The sequence below is a fragment of the Muntiacus reevesi genome, chromosome 3 (assembly GCF_963930625.1).
Source record: "Muntiacus reevesi chromosome 3, mMunRee1.1, whole genome shotgun sequence".
NCBI lineage: Eukaryota > Metazoa > Chordata > Mammalia > Artiodactyla > Cervidae > Muntiacus > Muntiacus reevesi.
In genome coordinates this window covers 200,003,015-200,024,812 of record NC_089251.1, presented here as the reverse complement: position 1 = coordinate 200,024,812, position 21,798 = coordinate 200,003,015, and the positions used below count along the sequence as shown (strand labels likewise).

Genomic DNA, 21,798 nt, shown 5'->3' with positions numbered 1-21,798 from the left:
TCAGGTCGTCCAATGAGGAAAACACTCCCGCAAAGCCTCTAGCCCCTGATTACCCATTCTCTGCTTTCCTTCAATCAAAAAGCCTTGACGTCTCACGTGGCAGTCCTTCCTGAAGTGGAGGAGATATCACTTTCCAGTCATGCCCATGCCATGGAACTTGTCCTTCCTTCACAGGAAAGGTCTTCAGATATAGCAAAGCAGCCATTACCCTTCACTCCAATTTTCAGTCCAAACAAAATACCTCCACTTCCTTAGTCAGCTCCCCTGTCAGACTAACGAAGGTATCAGAGATACATGAAAACTGGAGAAACCAACAGAACCTTTACGTTCTGGGCCCAATATTCGCCAAGCAGCTAGTTAAGGTCAAGCATGTGGTAGATTAAAAATGGCTGCAGAGGCGTTGCTGCCCCTCCTCTACCGAGATGGAGTCTCATCCTCCCCCGTGACCCTGGGATGAGTCCTGAGACTTGCTCTGGCCAGTGGGAAATCAGAGACGGCAGAAATGAGCTGAGATGTGACCCTGGAGCGTGCATGACTGCCACGCCGTAAGGGAGTTGGTCTAGCCTCCTGAACAGGAGAAGCCAGTAGTGGAGAACCAACTCGCTGCAAACAGCAGCCGGCAGCAACCACAAGACATGGGAGGGAGTCCACGGGGGACCACTCAGCCTCACCAGTCACCATCTGACTGCAGATACACAAATACATCTAAGGAGACAAAAACCAGCTGGTCAAACCACAGGATGATGAGACACTGTTCACTCATACTTCAAGCCATCCAATTTGTGGGACTTTGTTACACAGCAGCAGATAACTGATCACTCCTTCTTCCTCTAAACATCTTTCATGCTCAGTGAAAAGAATTTCATATCCCTTACTCCTTCAAAGGGCCCAGAATCAACAGACACTAACCAGTAATGACGGTGCCAATATCAGTTCTGAGCATCAACATGAGGGATCAGGCTCTATGCCAAGATGATTTATACAGTTTATCTCCGATTCTCCAACCACTTCTATAAAGTAGGCATTAACACAACCCTATTTTACAGGTGGGGAAACTGAGGCAAAGGTAAGTGATTTTCCAAGGTTGCATGGCCATAAGTTTCCGTTTCCCACCTTCAAAATCCTTGTTACTACAAGTCTGGCCTAGTTCTGTCCCAACTCAGGGAAAGAAGGTCAGACTTCACAGTGAGCTGGGAAGCAACAGGCCAGACAGCAAATTCTCCACTCCCAGGAGAGGAAGGAACCCATGCATTTAAGGCTCTTTCCTGTTATTTTTTAAAATACATATTAGATAAAAACTTCCCCTTCAGCTGGAATTTCATATGATTTCTAACAAGTAAGTATATGCTTCTTGACAGTAATTATGCAATAAAGGTTTAGCACACTCAGAAGCAGGTCACAAACTCCTGTGTATGAAACCCGCAGAATGGCACTGGGAGCCCCAAAGCATTCAGCAAACTGGGTCCTCTTTGTTCTTTTTAATTAAAAAAAAAAAAGCAATGGGTGATCCTCTCTTGCACAAAAGTGTAAGCCCTCTCCCCTACTCCTGTCCCCCGGCCACATTTCCCTACTTAAAAGCAAGAGGTGTTTCTAACTTCCCATGCCTTCCTTCACAGGTATTTTTAGCTACCCAACAAATAAGTACATGTCTTCTCCCTCTGCAATCCCAGGAAGAGTTTCTTAAGTATTTACAGTTACATCATAAGAAGCAGCGCAATTCTGCTACAGGCCAACAGGAAGAACTTAAAAAATACCAGCTTCAACAAGAATGAAACACACATCAGGACAGCCTGGTGTCGGGGACGCTGTTAGACAGCCCCCAGTCTCCACTCTGCACCTCCAGGGGGGCAGTGGGGAGATCAGAGGCGTCACGTTCATTAAACAACATTCAGGATCAGGAAAGCTTGCACAGGGCACTTTTTTTTTTAAATATAGCTCTCTCTCGATCCTCTTTCTTATAGCTACTTCTCAGGTCACCACCATAAAGGAGTGAAGACAGCAGAGGGTGGGGCAGGGAGCAACACCAGCTGTGAGCTCTGAGCTCCCACGTCTACGACAGGCTTCTCCACGAGAGAAGTTAAAAGGTGGGGCCATTTCCACTAGTGACTTAGAGCAGTGACAAGTTAATATTTCTTGTACGTCTATGATCGGCTGGGCTCAGCAGGAGGTTCACTCAGGTACCTGCTGCTGTCTGCCACTGGCTGAGGTTAAGAGTCTACAATGGCATCACCTACATGTCAAAGGCAATGATGCGGGCTGTTGGCTGAACCTCTCGCCACACGTGATGTCTAACAGCTCAGTAATACAGTCTATAGTTCAGTACAGGTGGTTGGAGCATTCCAGGATGGCAAAGAGAAGATTGCCAGGAGGCAACTCACAAGGCCCAGGAGGCAGAACCCGCAAATCACTTCTGCCACAGTCGACTGTCAAAGCAAGTCACAAGGCCAGCCCAGGATAAAGGTGTGAGGAAATGGATTCCACCAGCTGACCGGCCTCAGAATAGTGCAGCAGTGCGCTTCAATCCTACGTGTGCACACTCAGTGGACATTCGTGCAATGAACACCTGAGTGAGGTAAATAGGCTTATCTTCTCTGTTTACCCATCATCGTGATTGCTTTTATTTACTCAACAGTTTATGATACATCACATCTGACCACAGTAGAAACATCTGCTGCTGCTAAGTCGCTTCAGTCATATCTGACTCTGTGTGACCCCACAGACGACCACCCACCAGGATCTACTTCTGCTTTACTGACCACGCCAAAGCATTTGACCATGTGGATCACAACAAACTGTGGAAAATTCCTCAAGAGACAGGAATACCAGACCACCTGACCTGCCTCCTGAGACCTGTATGCAGGTCAGGAAGCAGCAGTTAGAACTGGACATGGAACAACAGACTGGTTCCAAATCAGGAAAGGAGTACATCAAGGCTGTATATTGTCACCCTGCTTGTTTAACTTACATGCAGAGTACATCATGAGAAACGCTGGGCTGGATGAAGCACAAGCTGGAATCAAGACTGCGGGAGAAATACTAACAACCTCAGATATGCAGATGACACCACCTTTATGGTAGAAAGCAAAGAAGAACTAAAGAGCCTCTTGATGAAAGTGAAAGAGGAGAGTGAAAAAGTTGACTTAAAACTCAACATTCAGAAAATGATCATGGCATCTGGTCCCATCACTTCATGGCAAATAGATGGGGAAGCAATGGAAACAGTGACAGACTTTATTTTCTTGGGCTCCAAAATCACTGCAGATGGTAACTGCAGCCATGAAATTAAAAGACGCTGGCTCCTTGGAAGAAAAGTTATGACCAACCTAGACAGCATATTAAAAAGCAGAGACATTACTTTGCCAACAAAGGTCTGTCCAGTCAAAGCTATGGTTTTTCCAGTGGTCATGTATGGATGTGAGAGTTGAGCTATAAAGAAAGCTGAGAGCCTAAGAACTGATGCTTTTGAACTGTGGTGTTGGAGAAGACTCTTGAGAGTCCCTTGGACTGCAAGGAGATCCAACCAGTCCATCCTAAGGGAAATCAGTCCTGAATATTCACTGAAAGGACTGATGCTGAAAATGAAACTCTAATACTTTGGTCAGCTGATGCGAAGAGCTGACTCATTTGAAAAGACCCTGATGCTGGGAAACACTGAAGGCAGGAGGAGAAGGGGATGACAGAGGATGAGATGGTTGGATGGCATCACCAACTCAACGGACATGAGTCTGAGTAAACTCTGGGAGTTGGTGATGGACAGGGAGGCCTGGCATGCTACAGTCCACAAGGTCTCAAAGAGTTAGACGCGACTGAGTGACTGAACGGGACTGAACCACACAAGATACAAAAGAAATAACTATAATCTATGACTTGACTTGAAAATGCTTCCAACTTACTTGGAGAGAACAAGATATACACACTCACAAGAAGCTTGTCAGTGTAAGAGTTCAACACACACAGGATCCGTGGCAGACTTCACAGACAGGATGCCATATTGCCGCATAAGGACTATGAGTAAGTACTATAATCACTTTGGGAAGGGACAGATCAAGAAGGCCTGGAAGACCACGTCAAAACCACTTAGACAATGCTCAACTGGAGCTCTATCTTGAAGCGTGGGCGGGGTGTCACACATCAGTTAAGGCACTTGATCAGGGAAGAAACACAAGCAAGTGAGGGCGGTGGGAACCTGTGCGTGGCTGAGGGAGTAGAGCAATGACAGACCGCGAGACACCTGCACGGAATGGGCAGGCACGGTTCCCCACATTGAAGACAAAGAAACAAAGCTTAAGGGACATCACTGGTGGTCCAGTGGCTAAGCATCTGCACTCGCAATGCAGGAGGGCCTGGGTTCAATCCCTGGTCGGGGAACGGGATCCCACATGCCGCAGCTAAGTCCAAGCTCTGCAACTACTGAGCCAACGTACTCCAGAGCCCATGTACCGCAACAGCGACCCAGTGCAGCCAGAACAAAAACTTCTTTTAAAAAAGAGAAGAGAAATGTAGCTTAGAGGGGAATTCCCTGGTGGTCCAGTGGTTAGGAATCTGAGCTTTCACTGCCAGGGCCCAAGTTCAATCCCTGGTCAGGGAACTAAGGTCCTGTAAGCCACTGTGGCACATGCAGCCAGGAACAACCACAAAAATACACCCAAAAAAACTCTGCCCAAGATTTAAAAGCTAGTAACTATCAGGCTGTAACTGAACACCAGATCTGCCTGGCCCTAAAGTTAGTATTATTTTCATTATACTACGATACTAGACTACTGCCTCACTGAAAGTCCACAGCATGGGTACCTAAAAACTTAAAATATGAAAATGTTAGATAGTTATAGCATATGGAGCATGAGAAGTAGAGGACTAAGAAACAAGAAATCAAATTACAAAGCACTTGGGAAGCTGTAATAATATTCCAAGTACAGCATCAAGAACTACCATGGAATATTTCCAGCACCAGTGAATCAATAAACACATCAAAAGTCTCCCTGGAAGAAATGAGAGAAAGCAGACAGCATACCTGACAAACCAACTCCAAAAGCCAGAAATGAGCAGAATTTATTCACACTCATCAAAAGCAGTTGTTTCCATCAATAAGACAACTTTTTGCACTATAACAATCTACAGTTACAACACAGTGTGGACTTATACAGACGTCCCAAGCAAGCCTCCCTCCCCCGGGCCGACCTGCACCCCACTTGCCAGCAGCCACAAGGTCACTCAGTGAGCTGACATTCGCTCTGGACCTGCCAGATGACACGCGTCCTCGGCTGACTCCAGGAGAGCACAGAGTCACGGCCCGCGAGGGAGTCATTGCCTCGAAGGACAAAAAGACAGAAATACAGATTACGGCGGCACGGAAAGACAGCCCCCTAAACCAGAGGCTTGGGGGTGCTGTGGTGGCGGAGGAGGGGGAGGAGACACTGCTGAGGGAATCCAGCTGGGCGTTTCAGGACGGGACCTGCCCCGCACACCCGGCGGATGGGCAGCCGCTCCCCAGGCCCGGCCTCCACGCTGGGCCCACACAGACGCCCCTCACCCAGAGCACGCGGAGCCTCCAGCCTCCCCGCCTCCTGCCTCAGCTCCTCGCATTTCTGTAGTGGCTGCACCCTCCCAGGGCTGACGACTTCCCTCCTTCCAGCTTTCTGCTCTCTGTGGCAGCACATCTTCCTGACCCTCAGTCCCTCACTAGGCCATCCTGCTTCCCACCACAGCTGCCCATCCCTCCAGCTCTTCTGTTCAAGGGCACCGCCTCAACCTTGTTAATCAGGTAAACTTCTCAATCTCGTTCCCCGTTGAGTCTGGATGAAACTCCACGTGGGTGTTAATAGCGTGGCACCACCCGCCACTGTCTCTCTCTGTAGTAGTTGCCTAGTAATCCCAAACCCTGGGTGAATCGAAGCTCTGAACCAGCTGCCTCCTCAGGCCTTCGGGGTGACCATGTGGAAGAGAACACACACATATCCAACCAGTCTGGTCTTAAATTGATCCCATCTCAAAATTCAGAAAGGCCCTGAGCACCAGCAGCACTCCCACTCACATTCTCTGGGAAGTCTGTTTGCCTTTCTCTCTGCAAGCAGCCATCTACCCTACCCGACCCTGCAGCTCTCTCCCGACAGCCTCACCTCCTGCTCCACTGGTAAAGGAGGCAGGACCAGACAACTGAGATCTTCACCAGCAAATCAGGACGGTCACCGGCAACTCCCCTGATAACGGAACAAAACTCTTGTTTTGCCACCTCTACCTTTTCAGTTGCCTGGTCTCCAGCATCTGCAAGCTCCCCTCCATCGGCTCCCTCCCGGCAGCTGAGGCTCTCTCTAAATCATCCATCTTTAACAGGCCGTCTTGAGCTCACAGGCCTTCCATCAGTGACACCAGAAGAGTGAAGCCCCTTTAAGCAGACGTCTACCCCAGCGAGCTGCACGGAGGCACTTCCTGTTCCCCGCTTGGCCCTCTCCTCCGGTTTCCCCTTGTCAGGACCACCAGTGACTGCCCTGCTGGCAGATCCCAGCAATACTTTCCTCTACTTCACTAACTCCGCCTCTCAGAGGCATCCCGAAGCTGACCCCTCCTTCCTTCTGAAAACTTTCCCATTCCCATGAAAACAAACGAGCGTTGCCTCGCTGTGACTTCTCTGGCTGAACACCCACTCAAGTTTCTGTGATCACCTCTGTCCCTCTCCCAGAGCTCTCTGAGCAGCTCAGTCCAAAGCCTCTCCCCTTCTCACTTGGCTCACCCCAAAATAACGTGCATCCATTTCCATAAAATCTTTTAAAGCCTACAGGACTAGTGACTCCCAAGTTTGAATGCCTGGATCACCAGGCACAGGCACCGGCCTCTTCTCGGTTCCAAACTCTCTACCACTTCAGAGCCTTCCCTCTCCGTCTATGTGGCTGCGCCGGGTCTTGGCTGCGGCTTGCGGGGTGGGATCTTTTTTTTTTTTTTCATTTATTTTTATTAGTTGGAGACTAACTACTTTACAATACTGTAGTGGGTTTTGTCATACATTGACATGAATCAGCCATGGAGTTACATGTATTCCCCATCCCAATCCCCCCCCCACCTCCCTCTCTACACGCTCCCTCTGGGTCTTCCCAATGCACCAGGCCCGAGCACTCGTCTCATGCATCCAGCCTGGGCTGGGATCTTTATTCTAAGCACGCCAACTCTCAGCTGCAGCGCTGAACCCGTGGCTGCGGCACGTGGGACCCTTCTCCCTGGAACAGGGATGGAACCTGGTCTCCCTGCATTGGGAAGTGCGGGCCACCAGGCAAGTTCCAGGGCCTCCGCTCTCACTGTTCCTGCCGCCTGACACACAGTCCTGAGGCCTACACTGCCTGTCACCTCAGCTCCAGTGTCACCTCCTCAGCGAGCCCTTTAGGACCACCCGAGGGGTTCCTTACCACTGTCACCTCAGCTCCAGTGTCACCTCCTCAGCGAGCCCTTTAGGGCCACCCGAGGGGTCCCTTACCACTGTCACCTCAGCTCCAGTGTCACCTCTCAGAGAGCCCTTTAGGGCCACCCGAGGGGTCCCTTACCACTGTCACCTCAGCTCCAGTGTCACCTCTCAGAGAGCCCTTTAGGACCACCCGAGGGGTTCCTTACCATTGTCACCTCAGCTCCAGTGTCACCTCCTCAGCGAGCCCTTTAGGACCACCCGAGGGGTCCCTTACCACCGTCACCTCAGCTCCAGTGTCACCTCCTCAGCGAGCCCTTTAGGACCACCCGAGGGGTCCCTTACCACTGTCACCTCAGCTCCAGTGTCACCTCTCAGAGAGCCCTTTAGGACCACCCGAGGGGTCCCTTACCACTGTCACCTCAGCTCCAGTGTCACCTCTCAGAGAGCCCTTTAGGGCCACCCGAGGGGTCCCTTACCACTGTCACCTCAGCTCCAGTGTCACCTCTCAGAGAGCCCTTTAGGACCACCCGAGGGGTCCCTTACCACTGTCACCTCAGCTCCAGTGTCACCTCTCAGAGAGCCCTTTAGGGCCACCCGAGGGGTCCCTTACCACTGTCACCTCAGCTCCAGTGTCACCTCTCAGAGAGCCCTTTAGGGCCACCCGAGGGGTCCCTTACCACTGTCACCTCAGCTCCAGTGTCACCTCGTCAGCGAGCCTTTAGGACCACCCGAGGGGTCCCTTACCACTGTCACCTCAGCTCCAGTGTCACCTCGTCAGCGAGCCTTTAGGACCACCTGAGGGGTCCCTTACCACTGCATCCCGTCCTCTTCCTTCAAAGCACTCACAACAAGTTGAAATTTATCACATGCCTATTTACCTATTTGCTGGCTGATTTTCCCACAGGACTGTCAAGCCTTATAAATGAGGAGATATTGTTTATTTGTTAACCTGAGGCCTACAACTACGCCTGGTACAAACACAGCACTCAAGAAATTGTTGTTGAATGAACGAAGTCTGCTTGAGTTGAAAATCAAAAGAAAATACTCATTGGCAACCATTAACTGAATTCAGTTTCTTCTTGGGGAGTGGAAGGTGGGGAGTTTGGGAGAATGCAAAACATTTCAGATAAAAGGAATGTGTAAATATACGTGGACAAAGCGCACACACACACAAATGACAAGCCTGTGGCCTATTCAAGGGAAAAGAAGCAATTTGCCAAGGCCAAAGCACTGGTTCCCAACCTGTGAACACTACTGACCCCACCCCTGAGGTGAGAGGTGGAGTGATTAAAATGCTGTCTGAGACTTTAGTTTAGTGCAGATGCAAACCACAACTGATCCACAGCCGAAGTATTCCTAGCCACATATTCAAACTTATGTACATGAAGTTATGAATCTTTAAATGCAAAGATAACGTAAAAGTATTTCTAAATTCTTACTTTGAGCCTGATAATTTTTCTCAACTAACGGATAGCAGGAATCCCACTTCCACAGAGCCCCGGTAACGCCGGACACTGAAAAGAGTTCTTATCCTCAGAAAGTCTGGCGCTGAGCAGACGAGGCCCAGCAGTCAACCGGCACCAAAGGCCCACAGTGCGGCGGCCTTCAGGGAGCTCTGCACACGCCATCTCGGAAATGCAGAATCAGGAGACGCTGGATGGGCATACATTTATTGGAAAGATCACTAAATCTGGAATGACTCAAGTTATTACAAGAATACTCTGTGAGAGGGAAAAAGAAAAAACTTGTTGAACTCCCTCCCTCTCTCTCACTCACCCCAGAGTGAACAATAATTAACTACAGTGAAGTCATGACATAAAAAAACTCTAATATATGATGTAAATGCCCAGAAGTGAATAAAAGGATGAAGTTCATGGTATTAAAAGTGAAGGTCATATGAACAGAAATAAATCATTAATGTTGGCTAATTTCTGGTACTAAGATCACAGATTTTTCTTTGTACTTTTCTGTATTTTCTAAATTTTTTCTATGAGGAATATAGAAAATATATGCTACTTTTATAATTACAAAGAGAGAAGTACTATTCAAAAATGAGACACTACCATTTGATACTGAAGGAAAATCTCCCTTTCAGTATTACTGCGTCTGACTCGTCGTGACCCTGTGGACTGGAGCCTGCCAGGCTCCTCTGTCCACAGGGACTCTCCAGGCAAGAGTGCTGGAGTGGGCTGCCACGCCCTCCTCACATTACTGTACATACACTGTTAAAAAATAGAAGAAAATAGACACTGCACAAGAAGGATTACTACCTGCCTTCACTACTATTTTAAGGAGGTAATTTTTTACAAATGTCTCAGATAGTTTAAATATTTTTTTCTGTGAACTATAGAAGGAGAACATAGTTTTACTGTTTGTTTCCCCTCTGGTTGATAATGAGAAGAACTGCTTCTATTCTACCCCTCAAAACTTCCTCAAAGGTGAAACAAGATGGACATACACTGAGAATTGCTGAAGCATGTTGACAGGTACATGAGAATATGGTACACCATTCTCTCCACTTTTGAACATGTTTAAAATTATCTGAAACTTTAAAAAATCCTAAATAATTTCTTCAAAAGAATTGTAAAGCTGAAGTCCATGTGGAAAAAAAATACCTGCATAAAAGTAGTAATTAAACAAGCATAGGATATGAAACTGCATTTTTCACATATATGATATAATTATACACATAGCTTATACAATGTGCAGCATGACATTTATATACATGTAGTATGACACAGCCCACACGTGAAACAATCACAGGAGAAGAGAGAGTACGTCAAAGATCAACGCGTAACCTCGGAGTAACAGGTCTCTGTGAGCTCATCTCCTACTTTTCAGAAACTTCCTCTACTTTTCATATTTTCTATAAAGAAAAAGACAAACATTTTAAGAGTGTTAAATGGAAAGGCAGTTATTTCATAACTTCCACCTTATTCATTCAACAATTGTGAGACCAAGAGTAATTAATTGATGAGAAAGATACCTCTCCACTGGCTGCTGACTTCTCCCACAAGACAGATGTCAACCACAGCATACAAACCGTTAGACTACAGACAGCTTCCCTGGGTAGGAGAGAACAGTAACATAGACTACAGATTCCCAAGGAAGGGTCTCACCTGAAAACAAGAGACCTCGGCAGAGAACCACTTGTTAGACAAGACAAGCCTTATTACAGTGATGAATATGTTGGCTTCTCCAGGAAAAGGGAATTTGTATTTCCACTGAGTCAAGAAGCACTTACTTTTTCTTTTTGTCCACAATTTATCTAAGATCCCAGATCCCTGACCATGGATCAAGCCTGCGCCCCATGCATTAGAAGCACATAGTCTTAACCACTGGACCACCAAGGAAGTCCCACAACATTCACTTCCGTTGTATTTTTCAAAGAACTTCTCATACAGTTTCATAAATGACCAGCTTCGTTTCCCGTTGTTTACTATACTAATGAAAAACAGATCACTAAACCTGAATGACTCCTTACAATGACTTTGAGTAAAAATGACTCCTTTACATGATTTTTGAACTATAAATCACGAATCATTAAATTCTTCCCTTTAAAGTGTATGTAATTCAGCAGTTGTAAATAAATTCACAAAGTTGTGCAACCATCACCATTATTTAATTCAAGAACATTATCATTGCAAAATAAAACTTCTATTATCCTTTAGCAGTCATTCTCCAACCCGCTCTCCCAAACCCATGAAAACAGAAAATCCACTTTCTGATCGAATGGATCTGCCTACTCTGGACACTTCATATAAACGGAGTCATAAAATATGTGTCTTCCATGTCTGACTTCTTTCACTTAGCATACTATCTTGAAGGTTTATCCATCTCATTGCATGTATCAGTATTTCATTCCCTTTTGTGGCTGAATAATAGTCAATCAAATAGCTGTACCAGAATTTGCTCATGTAGTTATCTGCTGATATTAGGATTGCGTCTACTTTTTGGCTATTTGCGAATAATGGTATGAACACTCCTGAACAAGAATTATGAGGACAACTTTTCAATTTTGATATACAAATAGCAGCGTTAACTAGGCTACAGGATACGATAACCACATTTAGAGTTCTAAATAACTGCCAAACTGTTTTCCAAAGTGGCCACATCATTTTACACTGCCACAGAAGTATATGAGGGTTCCAATTCCTCCACGCTTTCAGTAACACTTCTTGTCCATCTTTTTTATCAAAGCCACCCTAGAGGGTATGAAGTGGTACCTCACTGTGGGTTGGATGGGCATTTCCCTAAGAACAAAGAATTTGGGGCTTCTTTCAAGGGCTTGCTGGACATTTCAGCATCTTCTTTGGAGAAATATCTAATCAAATTCTTTGTTGTTTAATTGGGTTGTCTTTATTGTTGATTGCAAAATTTTTTATATACTAAGGATAAAAGTTTATCAGATAAATGATTCACAAATATTTTCTCTCATTCTATGGGGTGTGCTTTCACTTTCTTGATAGTATCATTTGAAACAAACTTCTAAACTTTTGTAAAGTCCATTTCACCTATTTTTTTCTTCTTTTGTTTGTGCTTTAGATGTCATACCTAAGAAATCATTACCTACTCCACTACAATAAAAAGAAAAAAACAGAATCTAGTCTAAGATCATGAAGACTTGTATCTACTCTTTCTTCTAGGAATTTTACAGTTTCAAGTGTTGCATTCTGATCTATGATTGAGTTCATTTATACATATATGAGTGAACAAATGGTCCAAATTCATTCTTCTGCATGTGGATATCAACTTGTCCCAGCACCATTTGCTGAAAAAACTATTCTTTATTGGACTGTCTTTGCACTCTTGCTGAAAATTAATTGACTATAAATATTAAGTATTTATTTCTGGACTTACATTCTATTCCACTGATCTGTATGTCGACCCTACCCTTTATTTCAGCAGAAGACTGGTTTGCTTACTATAGCTTTGTAGTAGGCTAAGTCCTCCAACTTTGTTCTTCCTTTTCAAAATTGTTTTGACTATTCAGGGTCCCTTGTATTACCATATGAATAGGAAGATGAGCTTGCCAACTTCTCCAAACAGGCAGCTGGGATTTTAATAGGGAGTGGGTCAAATCAATTTGGGGAATGGTGTCATATTAGGTCATTTGATCCATAATATAGGATGTCTTTCCATTTATTTAGATCTTTAATTTCTTTCAATGCTGTGTCTCTTTCAGAATATATGCTTTATACTTTTTTGTTAAGTTTATTCTTTTTCATTCTTTTTGATGCTTTTGTGAATTGAACTGTCTTCTTAGTTTCATTTTTGGATTATTCATTGAAAGTGTATAGAAATACAACTGATTTTTATATACTGATTTTGTACCCTACAACCTAACTGAATTCATTTATTAGTTTCAACTGCCTTATAGTGGATTCCTCACAAGATCATGTAATCTGCAAACTTTTTTTTTTACTTCTTTTCCAACCTGGATGCCTTTTATTTCCTTGTCTAACTGCCCCAGTTAGAAGCTTCCGTACAATGTTGAATAGATATGGCATAAAATGACATCCTTTTCTTGTTCTTGATCTTGGAAAAAATTTAATTTTTATCACAAAGTATGGCGTCTACTGAGGGTTTTCATGGGTATTCATCAGTGGCTTTTATCACACCAAGAAGCTCCCTTCTATTTCTAGTTTGCTAAGTGTTTTTATCGAGTAAAGGGGTAAGATTCTGTCAAATGCTTTTCCTGTACCTATTGTGATGATGTTCAAAATCCTCCAAGCTAGGCTTCAACAGTACGTTCCTGGAGAACTTCCAGATGCACAAGCTGGATTCAGAAAAGGCAGAGGAAACAGAGAGCAAACTGCCAACATCCCCTGGATCATAGAAAAAGCAAGGAAATTCCAGAAAAACATCTATTTCTGCCTCATTGACTACACGAAAGCCTTTGACTGTGTCAATCACGACAAACTATGGAAAACTCTTTAAAGAAACGGGAATATCAGACCACCTTACCTGCCTCCTGAGAAACCTGTATGCAGGTCAAGAAGCAACAGTTAGAATCAGACATGCAACAACAGACTGGTTCAAAATTGGGAAATGAGTACATCAAGGCTGTATATTGTCACCCTGTTTATTTAACTTATATACAAAGTACATCATGAGAAATGCCAAGCTGGATGAATCACAAGCTGGAATCAAGATTGCCGGGAGAAATATCAACAGCCTCAGATATACAGATGACACCACCCTTATGGCAGAAAGCAAAAAAGAACTAAAGAGCCTCTTGATGAAAGTGAAAGAGGAGAGTGAAAAAGCTGGCTTAAAATTCAACATTCAAAAAAGTAAGATCATGGCATCTGGTTCCATCACTTCATGGCAAATAGATGGGGAACAATGGAAACAGTGACAGGCTTTATTTTCTTGGGACTCCAAAATCACTGCAGACAGTGACTGCAGCCATGAAATTAAGACACCTGCCCCTTGGGAAAAACAGCTCTGACAAAACTAGACAGTGTATTAAAGAGCAGAGACATCACTTTGCTGACAAAGGTCCACACCGTCAAAGCTATGGTTTTTTTGGTAGTCATATACAGATATGAGAGTTGGACCAGCATCAAAGAATTGATGCTTTGGAACTCTGGTGCTGGAAAAGACTCTTGAGAGTCCCTTGGACAGAAAGGAGAATAAACCAGCCCATCCCAAAGGAAATCAACCCTGAATATTCACTGGAAGGACTGATACTGAAACTGAAGCTCCAATACTTTGGTCACCTGATGCGAAGACCTGACTCATTGGAAAAGACCCTGATGCTGGGAAAGATTGAAGGCATCAGTTGAAGACTGATGGCATCACCAACTCAATGGACATGAGTTTGGGCAAACTCCGAGAGATGGTGAAGGACAGAAAATCCTGGTGGCTGCAGTCCATTGAGTTCCAAGGAGTCGGACATAACTTAGCGACTGAGCAACAATAACTGTGATGATGATGTGATTTTTGTCCTTTACTATTATGGTTACACTGATTTCCATATGTTAAACCAACCCTGCATTCCTGGGATAAATTCTAGTTGGCCATATAGTGTATAATCCTTCTGATAAGATGCTGGATTCAGTTTGCCTGAATTTTGTTGAGAATTTTTTTTTTTTTTTTTTGCATCTATAGTCATAAAGATACTGGTCTGTAACTTTCTTTTCCCATCATGTCTTTGTATGATTTTGTTAACAAAAATAATATCCTCAAAAGATAAACTAGAGACATTCTATATACTTCTTTATTTTGAAAGAGTTTGCAGAGAATTTGCATTTGGTAGATTTAACAGAATCACCAAATATGAAATCATCTGAGCTGCAGCTCTTTGTGAGATGTTTCCTGATTTTTAATTATATATCTTTACTGCTATTGGATATTCAGATTTTCTTTTTTTGAGTCAATACCGAGGAATGCATACATTCTGTTTGTGTTGTCTAATCTGTTGGCGTGTAACTGTTCTAGTGCTCTCTCGCATTCCTTTTTATTTCTGTAAGGTTGGTGGTGATGTCCTCTCTTTCATTCCTGATTTAATTAATTTGAGTCTTGTCTTTGTTTCTCTTGGCCAGACTAGCTTAAGGCTTCTCAATTTTGTAGATCTCTTCAATTCTTGGTCTGTTGATTTTTGCTTTTTTCTCCATTTCACTTATTTCTAATTTAGTATTCATTTTTTTCTTCCTCTGCTTGCTTTTAGTTTGTTCTCTTACTAGTTTCTTAAGATGGAAGTTTAGATTACTGATTGAAGATATTTCTTCTTTTTTTAAATATAGCTGCTTATAGCTATAAATTTCCCTCTAAGCACTGCTTTCACTGCATCCCCAAAGGTATGGTATGGTGCTTAATTCTGTGCACAGAGCACAGTAAGCACTAAATCAACATTCATCCTTGAACAGTGAATTACTGCGGGGCTTTCTTTAATTGTGGTAAAAACCACACACAAAATTTACCGTTTCAGTTACTTTCAAGTGTATGGCACAGCAGCAGTACACTCACATTATTGAGCAACCAGTACTACCATTCTACCTTGTATTTTTGTTCTCAGTCATTTCAGACTACCTCCTAATTTTCCTCCTGATTTCCTCTTTTATCCACTGGTGATTTAGGAATGTGCTGTTTAATTTCCACATATTTGTGAATTTCCCAATTTCCCTCTGTTAGTGATACCTATTTTCATTCCACTGTAGTTCAGAGAACATACTTTAAATGACATCCATCCTTTTAAAGTTACTGAATCTTGTTTCATGGCGCAACATATAATCTATTCGGGAGAAGGTTTCACATGCACTTGAGAACAGTGTGCACTCATTTTTGTTTAACGTGGTGTTCTATAGATGTCTGTCCCTTAATGATTCAAAACAGTCTATCTGCAACTAGATCACCTTTAAAAGAACAATTGCCAGTTATCTAAATCGTAAATTTTTCGGGGAATTCCCTGGCGGTGGAGTGGTTAGCACTCGCACTTCCAACTCTATGGCTTGGGTTCAATCGCTGGTTGGGGAACTAAGATTCTGCACGCTGCATGGTGCAGCCAAAAAATAGATAAAATAAATCTTAAACTTTTCATATTATCCCCAATTTTTATACTGACTACTTACTCCATACATATATTTGTGCATATGTATATATATATGAACTTCCCTAGTGGCTCAGATGGTAAAGCGTCTGCTTACAATGCAGGAGACCTGGGTTCGATCCCTGGGTTGGAAAGATCCCCTGGAGAAGAAAATGGCAACCCACTCCAGTACTCTTGCTTGGAAAATCCCATGGACGGAGGAGTCTGGTAGGCTACAATCCAGAGTCGAAAAGAGTCGGACACGACTGAGCGATTTCACTTCACTTCATATATATACAGATGAGGTCTTCTCTTTAAAAATAGAAATCTCAGTTTTAAGCACCATATTAACAGTTGGTTTCTAAGAGTGAAACCTACCGAAAAGGTTAGCAGAAAAGAGCATATATACTCACACAAGAGATTTCCTAACAGGTTCTGAAACACTAAATCCCCAGGCTTAGGTGAAGAAGAGGAGAGCAGAGCATTTGATACGTCATTTGATAGCATGACAGCTGACATGGCCATCCCAAATTTCCCAAGGGAGCTGGGTTACACCCACAAGAGAAAAAGAAAACCCGATTAAGTACTGGTTACTCAATGTAAAGACAGAAGGTGTAAGAGGGCTTGGGGTATAAAAAGCATGGGGAGTTTTTTTCTGCTAATGAATAAAGAAGCTATAGAGAAGTAACACAGCAATAGTTTAACATTTGGGTTTCATTTCAGCAATTCAAAATAAGCACAGGTACTTCACATTTGAAATAGCACTTTCCAATCCACTAAGTGATTATACAAATGCTACCTTCTTTATTCCCCTACAAAACTTGTTTAAGACTGTTACTGTCATGCCTACTTACAGATTCAAAAGCAAGGAAACTTCCAGGGTCACACAGTATGAAACAGAATCAATATCTGAACCTGAGCTTTTAACTCCAAATCCAGGGCTATTTCCACCAGGTCACAGCTACTGTTTTCTTATCAAGAATACACACAACCCTCTATGTACTTTAGACCTGTGTACACATAACTTGGGCTTCCCAGGTAGCTTAATGGATAAAGAAACCACCTACAATTCAGGAGATGCAGGTTCAATCCCTGGGTCAGGAAGATCCCGTGGTTGAGGGCACAGCAATCTACTCCACTATTCCTGCCTGGAGAATTCCATGAACAGAGGAGATTGGCGGGCTACAGTCCATGGGGACGCTAGAGTTAGACACAAGTGAGGTGACTTAGCACGCACGCACACATAACTTAGGAAAAAGACCTACAGAGGAAGCATACAGACACCACACTTAGAGATCCCAAAGTAAGAGCAGAATAGCCTGAACAGAGAGCAGCAACTCGTCCAGGCACAGCGACACATGCTAAGCAGGGGCTCCCGAGACAAAGAGCAAAGAGGAGGAAGCACGTGCACCCCAGAAGTAACCTACTCATCAGCGAGCCTTCGCTCAGAGAGCTCAGGGCTCCCACCGAGGCCTGCGGCAAGCTAAAGGCATGGCCAGAGTGGGGAAGAAAAGGAAGAGAAAGGGTAACTGGTGACCACTGAGGGAAACCAGCTGAAGGGTGAGCAGAATCACGGTTACTACTTTTGCCACTTCCTGTGACTATGTAATTATTCCAAAATGAAAAGAGGGAAGAGTGAAAGAACGCACACAAGGTGGGCAGGCTTTGGGTCGCAGTTTCTAAGTTCGCCGAGCACCTGCCGCGCGGGCCGACCTGCCAGATGCAGCCGTCAGCGGGCCCCAGGCCCACCAGGCGGGGAGGGACAAGCGAGCAATCGATGCCCACGCGGTGTGCCGCAGCGCTTCCTGCAGCGTCAGCTGTTCTTCTGAGGATTCCTCAGAAGACAAAGAGAAAAGGGAGCCCACAACAGCGAAACAGCGCAAGGACGCCCCAGGGAAGGCCCTTCCGGGTGCACCGCCACGAAGACACAGGCTCTACAGCTCTACGGCTCTCACCCCAAATCATCTTCTGTGCTTCCCACTCCTTGCTCCAGAAAGATTCAGACTGAAGACACAGCATCTGATGAGCTGAGAAGACCTACAGTCAGAGCTTCCAATGATAAGGAATTCTGGGCACAGTGAAGATAAAAAATTGAAATAAGGCTTTACAAATTCATTTAATCACTGAATCTTATTAGGGTTAGCGTCATACCTTTCCACTGCAGTGTAAGTAACCGGGCAGAGAAAAACAATCAGCAACATCAGCTAAGCCAAGAACAGGACACTGAAAACACAGCCTCACATGTGGCTTCCAACCCACCCACCACTCACCCGGATTTCAAGCACGCAGACTTTACATCTGTACTTTACTGAGCGTACACGTAACAAGCAGGGAAATTCTGCTATATTTCTCAGACCAGCTATAACAGAACACTGCTATTACTACAATAACATTTTTATATTCATATTTTCTGAATTTAGGGAAAAAATTTCCAAAAGAAAAGGACAAAAAGAGATCTGTGCCTTGCCTATGTTACTATGTACTGAACTGTACATACAGATGCTCACTTTTCAAACTGAGCGGTGAGTGCCTCAATGTTTTTCCAACACTGACTTATTCCTACTCATCGCCAACATGGTTTTCTTTAAAATACAAAAAAACAAAAAGAACCTAACTCTAGTCCCACACTCAAACAAATCACGTAAGGGCTTCCCTGGTGGTCCAGTGGTAAAGAATCTGCCTGACAGTGCAGGAGACACGGGGTCAACCCCTGATCTGGGAAGATCCCACATGCCTTGGAACAACTCGGCCTGAGCACAACTACTGCACCTGTGCTCTGGAGCCCAGGAACCGCAGCTCCTGAAGTCCACGCACCCTGGAACTGGTGCTCTGCAACAAAGGAAGCCACCCACCGCCACGAGAGAGCAGCCCTTGCTCTCTGCACCTGAGAGCAGCCCCACTCTCCACACCTGAGAGCAGCCCCACTCTCCACAACTGCAGAAAGTCCGCACAGCAGTGAAGACCCAGCACAGTCAAAAAATAAAAATAAAAAGAGTAAATTTTTTAAACATCACTTAAGAATGTAATTTAATATAAGCAAATACACATTTTAACACACTGTTGATGAGAATAAAATTCATCACTGCCTAGGACAATTTGGAAACATCTATCAATAAGCTTTCAATATACATCTTAATCCGAAAGGTCCAAAGCTAAGAATTCATCTAAGGAAATAATTTGTTAAGTACATTAAAATGTATAAGCTTGTTTACTGCAGCTGTTCGTGAAAAAACCTTTTTGATGAAAATAAATATTCCAGAGAAGGAAATTCTAAAAGACATTACAGTACATCTAAACAACAGCATACCATGAAGACATTGAAAACCAAAGTGAAAACACACACTTCTTGGCCTGGAAAAATATATACAATCAATTCAGTGGGGGGAAAAAAGCAAACTAGAAAACTACACATTTATGATTTTTTTGTTTGCATGTTACATAAAAAGTAGTCACTTACATTCTTGGTGCACAGAAAAAGTATGAAAAGAAACACACCAAAGCATTAACACTCTATTTCTATACAGTGAAAATGTACTATTTATGTAATTTTTTTAAAATATATGTTAAATCCAGAAATAAACATACACACCTACAGTCAACTGACCTTGGACAAAGGAGATGGAATACACAATGCAGAAAAGACAGTCTTTTTAGCAAGTGGCTGTTAGGAAAGGTGGACAGCTGCATGCAAATCAGTGAAGTTAGAACACATGCTCAAACCATACAAAAAAAAACTCAAAATGGCTTAAAGACCTAAATACAAGACATGACATCGTAAAACTTCCAGAAGAGAACATGGCAGAACTCTCTGACCTAAGTCATAGCAAGGTTTCCTTAGGTTAGTCTCCCAAAAAGAAACAAAAATAAACAAACAGGATCTAATCAAACTTACAAGCCTTTGCATAGCAAAGGAAATCATAAACAAAATGAAAAGACAATGTTCAGAATGAGAGGGAAAATTTGCAAATACTACTACCAAAAAGGGATTAGTACTCAAAATATATAAACAGTTCTTAAAACTCAATAACAAAAATACAAACAGCCTAAACAAAAAATAGGCACAAGGCTTAAACAGACATTTCTCCAAAGAAGACATACAAATGGCCAATAGGCACATGAAAAGCTGCTCAATACTGCTATTAGAGAAATGCTAATCAAAACTACAATGAGATATCACCTCACACTGGCCAGGATGACCAACAAAGTCTGTAAATAATAAATGCTGGAGAAGGTCTGGAGAAGAGGGAACCCTCTTACACTGGGTTGGTGGGAATGTAAATTGGTACAGTCACTATGGAGAACAGTATGGAGTTTCTTTAAAAAAACTAAAACTAGAGTTACCATACGATCCAGGAATCCCACTTCTTGTCATACATCTGGAGAAAATTCTAATTTGAAAAGATACGTTCACCCCAATGTTCACAACAGCGCTATTCACAATAACCAAGGAATAGAAACAAACTGTATGTCCACGGAGAGATGAATGAAGATGTGGTACATGTATGCCATGGAACACTACTCAGTCAGTAAAAGAATCAAATAATGCCATTTGCAGCAACATGACATTTTCATACTAATTGAAGTCTGACAGAGAAAGACAAGTATCAGGACATCACTTGTATGTGGAATCTAAAATATGATACAAATGAACTTATTCACAAAACAGAAACAGACTCACAGACACAGAAAACAAACTTATGTTTGCCAAAAGGGAAAAGGTGGCGGGGGGGGAGGATAAATCAGGAGCTTGGGATTAGCAGATACACTACGATACACAAAACCCACGGCCAAGAAGGTCCTTCTGTGTAGTGTGAGGAACTATAATCCATATGCTGTAAGAAATCATAATGAAGAGTATGAGAAGACATGGGTACACCAGAAACGAATACAATATTGTAAATCAACACACATCAATTAAAAAACTTTTAAAGAAAAGAAAATGCTAAAGTTTAACGGTGCTCCTGGGGAATTTCCTGGTGGCCCAATGGTTAAGAATTTGTCTTGCAACGTAGGGGATGCGGGTTCAACCCCTGGTCAGGGAACTAAAAGCCCCACGTGCTGCGGAGCAGCTGAGCCTGCACACCACAACTACTGAGCCCGTGGGCTCTGGAGCCCGTAATCCGCAACAAGAGGAGCTCGCCCACCATAAGAAGACAAGAGCCTGCACACCACAGCAAGACCCAGCACAAAAGAAGGTTTAACTAAATGAATAAATAACAGTGGTCATAACAGGACATCACTGCCAGCCCGCACAAGCATAGGTTATCTGGAAGACCATTTACGAAGCTAGAAACTGCAGCTGCCTCTGGGAATGGGATGTGGAAGAATGATAAAAAGGGTGGAGGAAGGCTTACATCTCACTCTAACCTGGTGCATCTTTTAAACTTTTTTACCATGTACATATAGTATCTAGTCAAAGGAAATACACATTTTAAAACATTAAGAAGTATGTTAATATTCTTTCCAGTATAAGCATAACTGTACCCAGTAAATACCAGAAAGTTATGTGTAAAGTCATAAGGAACTGGAAACCTGAAACCATAGGTGTCATCAGTTGCTACAAAGAACCGAAAAACATTTTAAAAGCTAACCATTCAGTAAGTTGTGCATGTCCCTCTCTACACTCATCTCTACATGATGGCCCTGGTTACACCTATAGGGAAGCAAGGGCTTCCCAGGTGGCGCTAGTGGTAAACCTGCCTGCCGATGCAGGAGACCTAAGAGACACGGGTTTGCTCCCTGGAGGAGGGCACTGCAACCCACTTCAGTGTTCTTGCCTGGAGAATCCCAGACAGTCTGGAGGGTACAGTCCATAGGGTCACAAAGAGTGGGAAATGACTGAAGTGACTTAGCATGCATGCATAGGGAAGCAAGT

At 43.6% G+C, this 21,798-nt stretch overlaps 1 protein-coding gene across 5 annotated transcripts in view; it reads right to left on the bottom strand.

The window, feature by feature from the left end:
* The window catches only part of CLASP1 (cytoplasmic linker associated protein 1), a 266,484-nt gene that overhangs the window by 231,256 nt on the left and 13,430 nt on the right, over window positions 1–21,798 (bottom strand). The window lies entirely within an intron of this gene.